At 41.1% G+C, this 6352-nt stretch overlaps 1 protein-coding gene and 1 long non-coding RNA gene across 2 annotated transcripts in view; one reads left to right on the top strand and one right to left on the bottom strand.

Annotated features, from left to right (window-relative positions):
* Tjp1 (tight junction protein 1) overlaps positions 1-6352 on the top strand; it is a 221932-nt gene that overhangs the window by 127073 nt on the left and 88507 nt on the right. The gene's annotated exons all lie outside the window — the stretch shown is intronic.
* Positions 3017-6097, bottom strand: LOC117285202. Its single transcript, XR_004516173.1, has 3 exons — positions 5812-6097; positions 5455-5567; positions 3017-3179 (listed from the first exon to the last, which is right to left on the bottom strand). It is a non-coding gene; the product is annotated as an uncharacterized LOC117285202 (long non-coding RNA).

The raw sequence follows: 6352 nt of genomic DNA, 5'->3' as shown, positions 1-6352 counted from the left end.
TTATTTAAAAAATAAAAATATAATTACCTCCTTTTAAACAGTGCTTTATGAAATTATAATTTTCTGTACTTTGTTTCAAAAGACTATTATAAAGGTTTGATAACACACACTGTCGTAAAAATATACAATTTAGAGAAGCTTTTGGCTTCTTTTAAGAAATATGTCTGTATTAGTCAGCTTCCTGTCTCTGGGACAAAAGACTTGAGATAAACAACTTGAAAGAGGAAATGTTTTAGTTTGGTTCACAATTTCAGAGAGTTCAGTCCATGGTCTCTTGACCCCCCCCCACTGTTTTTGGGTCTGTGGCAGCACAATATATCAGGTAGGACTAGGTGCTAGAGGAAAGCTGTTCATCTCATGGAAGCCAGGGAGGAGAGAGAGAGAAAAAGAAAGGGGCTAAGGTCCTAGTAGCCTCCACTGACCTAGTGCAACTCCTATAGCTCTATCACCTCCCGATGTGAATCTTTTACTTTTAAACAAATATCCAGTAGTTATGCAACATGTTAATATTATGGAAAGTCTGTTTGGTGAAAGGGTGCTCAGAAACCCTCTTGTACTACCTTTGCAACTTTTCTGTAAAGCTGGAGTTATTCTGAAGTACATTTTATTTAACATACATATAACACTAAGAGACAAAACTTAAATGAATTCAGTACAAAAAGACACGTGAAGAACTTCAATAAAATAATATAGTAGAATAAATGAGTAAACATCATCAGGCAAGTGATATACAAGGTTCTGTCTATTAGATGAGCAAAAATGTAAAAGATTAATATTTTCAAGTATTTGATGGGGAGGGAGCAGAAAGTTGATTTGGTTTTCTTGCAGGGCAAGTTGGCAGTATCAGTTAACTTTATTTATCTATTTATATTTTAAATAAGCAGATCCTCCAGGCCAGAAAATTCCTATTTAATGTCTTGCCTAGTGAAATATACGTGTCCAAAAAGCACATATAAGAATTGTCATTGTAACATTAGACTAGCAGAAATAATCTCAGATAAACTGCAATTCATTCATATTACAGAGTACCAGACAGCCATTTTCAAATAATGAGGTCAATTTTCCTTGTTTGTCCTAATCACCAAGTCAAAATAATATGTTAAAAAATTCAGAGTGAAGATACTGTTTATCATTTGATCCGTAGCGTAAGACCACATATTTCTATACGGCTATTTCCTTCCCTTTTTCTATTTATATTCCCATAGATACATAAAAGCACAGAAAATAAACTGAAAAATAAACTTGGTAGTTAGGTTTAAATAATAGTAGTCCTGGATAATAGGAATAGGAACATGGTGAAGGTGGTCCAGTTGGAATTAAAAAAAAATCTATTGCTTGAATCTTTCACAGAAGGAAAGTATGCTGTCACTGCCTGTGAAATTAAGGTGGGAGACAGTCCTCAAAGACCTCGGCATGTGTTAGGGCCAGCAGGCAGCTCTGGGAAGCTTTGTCACAAGTACCAGGCGTGGTGGCCCACACCTGTAATCCCAGGACCCAGGAGGCTGAGGCAGGAGGATCGCTGTGAGTTCGAGACTAGCCAGGGCTACAAAGTGAGTTCCAGGTCAGTCTCAACTACATAGTGAGACTCTGTCTCAAAAACCAAACAAACAAACAAACAAAAAGCCAGGAAAAAGTGCCACTAATGGTACATACAGTATGAAGTTTTGTTCTTCCACAGCCTCCATCTTTACTTGTCATGTTTTCTCTTTGTTATTATATCATTTGAAGTAAAGAACAATTAGAAGCATGAATCACTGTTGTGAATTTTGCTGTCTGTATTGTGCAGCACCCATTTTTTAAAATGCACATCTCAGAGTATTTAATATGAGGAATCACTGAAATTATACAATTCATACTTTGTGGCTTGAAGCTGGAGGATGCTTCAGTCTGACCTGAAGAGATAAAGTCAGTTGAGTGCAGAAAGATTGGAAGGAAGGAGAAAGGATCCCATCACCAGGCACAGATCCAGCCCAGGGATCACTCCTGGGCCTGCTGGGTATGGAGAACAAGACCACAGCAAGCGCAGACCCTCACAGGGCCTAGGGTCCTACTCATGCTTGTTCTGTGCCTGCTGGCTGCCAGGACTCTCTTCCCAAAAGTGGAAAGTGTTCTGCTGAAAACAAGAGTCTGGGGAAGTTGAGCCACAGGTCTGCTGTTCTAGCCCACAGCGATCACCAAGGTTCATTAAGCCTCCATAGCTAAGGGACTCCGTTAATGAATCTGGGCTGCTTCAGAGTCTCACCCACACGAGGAAGTGGCCTCCAGACAGCTACCCACCAGACAGGAAGTGGTGCTGCTTGCTCGGGGCCTTTGCGGAGCCAAAGATACTGTGGGTACAAATGCTGGACCCCAGCCCTTGGTCAGATCCTCATCAGGGGCAGAAGCAGAGGAGTGGGTGGGAGAGAACCAGCAGGAGCATTGGGAGGCATGGTGGCAGACAGCTCAGAAGCCTGCCCACGAGGTGACAGGAAACCACACTGTGTGACTGTAGAGGCCCTGAGCTCCCAGTGCCTGCTTCATTGACCCATAGACGTTCACTGATGAAACACAAATCCAAAACTAAAATTGGTATTATTCAAGACAGTGGCTGCAGACCATTAAGCGTCACGTTCAGGACCTTTCTGTACTGATGCACAGTTTTGAAGCTAGCTAGGAGGTGTCAGTGGGTTTTCTGTTTCTGATTTAATGTGGAAGACTCTAGAGGAAGATTGAGTTCTAAGAGGTAGAGCTCTTTGGCTAACGGAAGGAAGAAGGTGAGGAAGAGAGAGGACAGGGCTGAGAGAGCCAGGCCCAGAAGCGATTCACAGCCCAGGGGTGATGGAAAAGGAAAGCAGACACTTAGGGTAAGTTTGCCAGTGTTCTGGCTGGAAGGAGTTTCCATTCCTCAGTCTCTGCTTTCTCTGTGAATTATGAGAAAAGGTGTTTTGCTTGGGCTGGGGAAAAGGTCTTTGAGCAACTTTTAGGAGAGTACACAAGATGCAGAATAGTTGTGAAGAGCAGAGGATGCGTGGTTCAGAGGGCAGGGTGAGGCTTGCCTGAAGGCCTGGCTGACGGATCTTGGGACTTTCCGACTGCCTGACTGCAGGGTTCTCAGGAGCCAACAGAGAACGCTGTACCTGCCACAGTCATGGAGCGGTGATCTCAGAGGAAGACTTCCTTTTAGGAAGACACTTCTTTTTCTGAAATGAATAAAGTTAGACTGACGTTAGTGGTTTTTTATTTCTTTAAAAAAGATGAAAAAAAAAGAAAAAAAATATCCCCAGTACCAAAAATAAATAAAATTAAAAAGATGAAATGAGGGCATTTGCCCAGCATGTGCAAAGCCTAGGTTTGATCCCCAGCACTGAAAAAAGAAAAAGATTCCCAGCAATGGTAAATAAATAATAGCATTCTGTTTGCATTTTCTTACTGCAGTGAAGTGTATGCAAAATTGGCCATTTTAACTATCTTTAAGTGTATAATTTGTAATGTTTGTTTTGAATAAGATACATCCTATGTTGTACTCCTAAAGTGTTTAAAAATTTTGTACTAGTTTATGAAATCTAGGAATTTTATGAGTCTGAAAAAGGTTCTTTTCCATTAATATCATTGTATGAATTTATTGGAAGAGGAAAATTCTCAGGCAATTTATTGAATCAATGATATGGCATGGGAGTAAGATTAGTACTCCTTATTTTTGTTATAATACTTTGATAAAGTTCTCCTCCTAGTAGTTTGTATATGTTCTCTCTTAGGGTTTCAAGATTGTCTCATGCTGTACCACCCTGCCCAAATCCTTCCTTTTTGTATTTCATGTGTAGACTCACAGCTCCTACCCAAAATAACATAAATATGGTTTTTTCAGGATCTCTTTTGCAATGGAAATATAAATATACAGATGTAAAATGTAGATGTTCATTAGGTCAAGGCTGTTCTGGTAAGTAGTTCTAAGATTGATAAAGATTTTGCCTACGTAGGGATTCTTTCATTCTGAACCGCAGACACCAAAAATCCCACAGGAAGTTGTCTTCCTAAGTATTGTGGTTTTTTAGTTTCCTGTTCTGTAGAATTCAACAGTGAGAAGTAAATCTGGATGAGAGAAATTATTGGTTAAACTTTAAGTCTAAATGAGAATCTTTAATTTACTTGTGTTTCTTCCCATGTAAATGATCTAGAATAATTGTGACCATATTCATCTGTAAACATTAACATTATAGTATAATTTGAACTTTTTGTGTTCAGTGGATAAAGTCTTAATCATCAAAATGAAGAGTGATTCTGAAATTGTGCTTTATGCTTCCTACATCATTTCAAAGCACATCTCTCAAAATAAACAGTAGGAATGGAGTTATGTTTCTAATTTTTACATTATTTCATCTTTATTTTTTATTTTTATTTTTTGGGGTACTGGGGATGGAACTCGGGTCCTTGCGCTTATGAGGCAGATGGCAGCACCACTAAGCTAAAATCCCTGGCCCTCATCTTTATTTTTATAAATGACAAATTTTACGTTGGCTATTTGTAGTAAATCAGATAGCATAAAAATACAGTTCAAATTAGATATTAAAGTATGTCCACAGTTTACATAATAGTTTAACACAACTCAATTTAGATAGTCTAATTTGGCTTTAAAATACCACTGAAAAAACTTAAAGGGATCTTATACTTCATTGAACTATTTTAATTGGTAGAATTTTTTCAGAGTGGAATTTTTTTGCTTGCCTTCATTTTTAAAACCATGGCGGAGGTGACACTAAATTATGTTGGGAGATTTGATGTCAGAGTGACCAATGAGAACAAGGAAAAGGCGGTAGTGTATTTGTAGCTGTCACTTCTAGGTTTTAGGTGCTATTAAAGATGCTTTCCCTCCTTTTAGGCAAGTTATACAGTCTGACCAACTTATTAAATGAAAAAGATAATGAGAAAGATTCCGCAGCCACCTTTTGAAATAAAACATGCCTACTACACTTTTTTTTATGGTGTATGCTCAGAAAATTTTATCACCACTCTTAAGAGAATAGGAATATCTATCCATAAACAAAACAGTCACAATATAACCTTACAACAAAAAGGACTTCAAAGAAGAAAAGAAAAGAAAAAACCAAAAAACAAAGAATTAGGGTTTGATTTGCAGAATGCTATTTTCTAGTTTCCATAGTTTAGGGCTGCAAAATATATGGTACTTTACTTTGAAGTCTTAATTGATACTTATGTATCATATACAGATGTTTTGTGGTTAAAATTGTTTAAAGTTTTCATGCAGTTGAATTTTACAGAGAAACTCATTGTGTAACCTAATGTTTATGACATTTTTTTATTTTTTATGTGCTGATTGTGGCACTATAGAGGACTAGGTTTCTTTTGGTAACTGGGGATCCAACTTAGGTCCTTACTAGAGTACTAGGTTGTTTAAAGGTGTTATGCAGATGTTACTCAATGTCACTAAAGATGCCTGACATTTGTGGAGAGCTTTACCTTTTACAAAGGGTGATGAGGCTGGGAATGGTTTCCTATCTGTTCTTTAACCATTTCTAAAGGCGCTGGGTCTTGAACTTGGGGTCTTTACATCCTTTGCGGCCTAGGGTGAGCTGGAGAGAAAGGATTTAGAAAAGCAAGGCAGAGAGAACCCTTCCCTGGCTAGGAATTTCAGCAATGTCAGTGGCCGAAAATACACTTGAGCTCTGGGGGCCTAAGGAGATTTTCCAATCTCTGGGGTGTTTCTCAGACTGCTGGCCCCTGTAAGTGCCCAAGGCACGGATTTGACGTGCAGGAGAGCAGCGTCCTGAGCCTGCCGGGGCGCCGCAGAGATGAAAGCCTGGACGCCCTACGCACACAAATGCACTCTGCCTTCGTGAGTCAAGACGCCCTGACGCGTGTGACAGCCCTGATCCCCGACGCTCGCCCAGTTCAGGAAAGGACTTCAGGAATCTGCCAGGCCGGCCTTTCCTGCCACGCTCCGGCTGCAGCTCCACCGGCGCGGCTGGCGCGGCTGGCTGAGGGGCAAGCAGAGCCTCTGTAGGGGGTCGAGAACGCTTCCGTGCACGGGGACGTGAAGGCCTACGGGCAGTTCTGCAGGACCTTCGATTCAAAACAAACAGGAAGACTCGCACCGCAGCGGAAACCGCCTTCAAGTAGGCCGGCCTTTCCTGCCACGCTCCGGCTGCAGCTCCACCGGCGCGGCTGGCGCGGCTGGCTGAGGGGCAAGCAGAGCCTCTGTAGGGGGTCGAGAACGCTTCCGTGCACGGGGACGTGAAGGCCTACGGGCAGTTCTGCAGGACCTTCGATTCAAAACAAACAGGAAGACTCGCACCGCAGCGGAAACCGCCTTCAAGTGACTCAGGCTGCGGGGCTCTTCCTTCCACGCCCCGTCGGA

The sequence above is a fragment of the Fukomys damarensis genome, unplaced genomic scaffold, assembly GCF_012274545.1.
Source record: "Fukomys damarensis isolate Sample0158 unplaced genomic scaffold, DMR_v1.0_HiC HiC_scaffold_7, whole genome shotgun sequence".
NCBI lineage: Eukaryota > Metazoa > Chordata > Mammalia > Rodentia > Bathyergidae > Fukomys > Fukomys damarensis.
This window is presented reverse-complemented; position numbering and strand designations above follow the sequence as displayed.